Source organism: Mus caroli, unplaced genomic scaffold, assembly GCF_978045245.1.
Source record: "Mus caroli unplaced genomic scaffold, Mus_caroli_1 scaffold_13, whole genome shotgun sequence".
Classification (NCBI taxonomy): Eukaryota; Metazoa; Chordata; class Mammalia; order Rodentia; family Muridae; genus Mus; species Mus caroli.
This window is the reverse complement of record NW_028227268.1, coordinates 90403931-90406912: the sequence shown is the minus strand read 5'-3', so window position 1 is coordinate 90406912 and position 2982 is coordinate 90403931. Positions and strand designations below refer to the sequence as shown.

The window sequence follows — 2982 nt, the reverse complement described above, 5'->3', positions numbered from 1 at the left end:
AGCTACAGCCTCCTATAGCCCTTTCCCCACCCCCTGCAGAGAGGTGTGTGGCCATCAGTCACATAGGCAATGCCCCAAGCTCCTGGTATTCTGTCTGGAGTCCACCCCCACAGTTACCTGGCAACAGCCAGGTATGCTCCTCCCCATAGTTACCTGGCAACAGCCAGGATGGTCCAGCCCACTATAAAAGGAGCTGCTTGCCCCCTCCTCTCTTCAACTTCTTCATTGAGAACCTTGGACTCCTCAGCACACAGAATTTAAGACTCAAGAAGCATTAGAGCTAAATTTTTATGCATATTTTAAAAATATATAAGTCTTTTATTCTCCCAAAAGAGACCCAAATTGTACTTGTGATCAGGATCTCGTTTCTGGAGCCAGGAAACCGAGGTCTCCTCACTCGTCAGCCTGCTGCACGGTTCCCTTCCCAGACACATATGCCGTCCAGAAACTTTCTGAGATCCTTGTTTTTAACTGTTGTGGCTTGCTGAATCAGGGCGGCTGAATTTGAAGCAAGTTCAATATCATTTCCTTCAAGGATTAACTCATCCTTCTGGGCTTGAGACACAGAACAAGCAACACCTCTCCTCATCCGAACCCTGCGGATGTATTTTTCACCCAAGAAATTTCAGATTTCAACCAAAGACCCATTCTCCTGGATAACGATGTTGGTGGAGAAGGGAGCATACACAGACCTCATCTTGTAATGATAGCCCAGTGTGACACCCTTGATCATGTTCTGAACATGATCACAGATGGTTCTGACAGTGGCCAGGTCCTTTCTGTTACCCCAAGATTTGTCAACCCGGAGCCTTTTCTTTTTCTTTCCAAGAAGACTCAGCTCCACATTGATATGATTGAAGTCCCTCCGCAGAGTCCCCCTGGGGCCCTTCACAATGACTGTGCGCCCTTCGGAGTGATTTCGACATTCTCGGAAATGTGGACAGTCTGATGGCTGAGGATGGTCTTCATCCTCGCAGTAGATGGGGCAAAAAGACTTTATGCATATTTTTGAGGTCCATGTTTGCAAACTTCTCCTGCCTGTCATGACAGCTTCACCCTCTGTCCTTTCCCTCCTCACGTCTGTGTGATTCAGGCTTTTTGCCAAGCTCTCTTCACCCTGGAGGCACAGGGACAGGGACACATCCTAAGGAAAAGCCTAAACAACCTTCCCCAGGTGCTGCCAGCTTTGGTAGCGAGGCACCCATGACTCTGAAGTAGTTGCTCTGTGTAGAGTCCGTGGTGCCTCTCAGGAGGGCAGTCATACTCCACGTCACTCCATCATTTTTGGATGGAGTGACTGAATAATTTGGTTACTTTTTGGTTACTGAATAATTAATGGCTCATTATTACAAGCAAAAATAAATGAGTGGGTAGGGGAGTCTCCTCCGTCACATGTGTCCCTGTCTGTTTATTTAAAATCTGCCTTCCTCACTCTGAAGGCCGGGCGCCATTTTGATTTGAAAACACATTCCCATTGTCTGATTTTATTAAGTAAAACATAAGAGGGTGGGTAAATGAATGTCAGTGGGTCACCCAATCCATCCATCCAGTGTCCGACAAACCTACTCATGTTATCTTTGCTCTTTTCCCTATAACCCTGTTCTTAAGCTGGCTCTCCTCAGTCTCAAGCCAGCTGCTACAGACCCAATCAAACAGGAAGAGGAGAGATGGTGCCATCCCATGGTTTCAATTTTGATTCTGAATGTGGAGAAACTTTCCCTAAGACTCTTCCAGTCTCCCAGTTATCTACTTCCCAGTCAACCACCAGGACTGGCCTGTACTAGTTAGGTCCTGTTCCTGAGTTGCTGGGAGGAGAGGCAGCCATCAGAGCAAAACTCTGACTTGGCTAGTGAAGAGGAAGGGGTGGGATGTCTGACATAGATGACCCATAGTGACTTCTGCAAATGGTTGATACATTCAGGGTGGCTTTGTCTCCACAGAGCACGGTCTGGAAGGAAAGGTTCATCTAAGATGGAAGTCACTATTGGAAGAGGGAGAGTTATGGTCTCTCAAGGATGACCCACTCCCCTTATAGGTTATCCAATACAAAGTGGGCAAGCCCGGAAACCACACACACAAACAACAAAACACAGACAGCCAGGTATATTTATATATTTGTGCATGTGCACATGTAACAATAATAATACTAAAGTGACTATTGTTTTGAGACAAAGGCATGGAAGGGTCTGGAGGAAGGCCAGGGAAAGGGATAAGGTAATAGAATTCTCTTTTAACTAAAAGAAATTTTAAAGTGAAATGGAATTGAAAAATAAAGCAAATAAAAAGAAAAACTAAAACAGGAGTCAGCCCACCGGTGTGGTGTCACATGCCTGTAGTCCTGACACTTAGAGGACAGAAGCAAGAAGAGCACACATTTGTGGTCAGCTTAGGCTCTAGAGTGAAACCTTGTTTCAAAGATCAAAGCCGGGGAGGTGGCTCACTGGTTAAGAGTGGTGGCTGCTCTTCCAGAAGACCTGGGTTCGATTCCCAGCACCCACAGCGCATAACTTCCATTAGGACTTCTCATAACTGTCATAATTTCCATTTTAGGGGGTTGAGCACACTCTCTGGTCTCCAAGTTCACCAGGCATACACATGATGCACATATATACATGCAGGCAAACACTCAAACACTCTCTCCGTATCTCTGTGTCTGTCTCTAAAACAAAGGGGGTGGGCAATAGTGAAGTCAACCCCACCAACCAAACAAAAATGAGCAGAAGTCCACACTGGGGGGACACAGCAGCAGGATCTTATATACTGAAAGGGTAGAAGTGCAGGAACCTGGGTGCTGGTGGTATGTGGGGGTGCAGGAGTGCGGGGGACATGGGGGATGTCTGAGGATTATGTCATCTTACTTTCCAGCTGTGTGACTTGGATAAGTCACTTGGTCTGTCTGAGCCCATTTTCTCGCCAGTGAGCCGCTCTGTAGAACCAGCAGTCATACTTAAATGGTTCCCTTTCCAGCTTAGACAAGGGAAA

The 2982-nt window shown here is 46.6% G+C and overlaps 1 pseudogene; it reads right to left on the bottom strand.

Annotated features, from left to right (window-relative positions):
* Nucleotides 1–393: 393 nt before the first annotated feature.
* Nucleotides 394–969, bottom strand: LOC110305958 (large ribosomal subunit protein uL6 pseudogene; annotated as a pseudogene).
* Nucleotides 970–2982: the final 2013 nt, after the last annotated feature.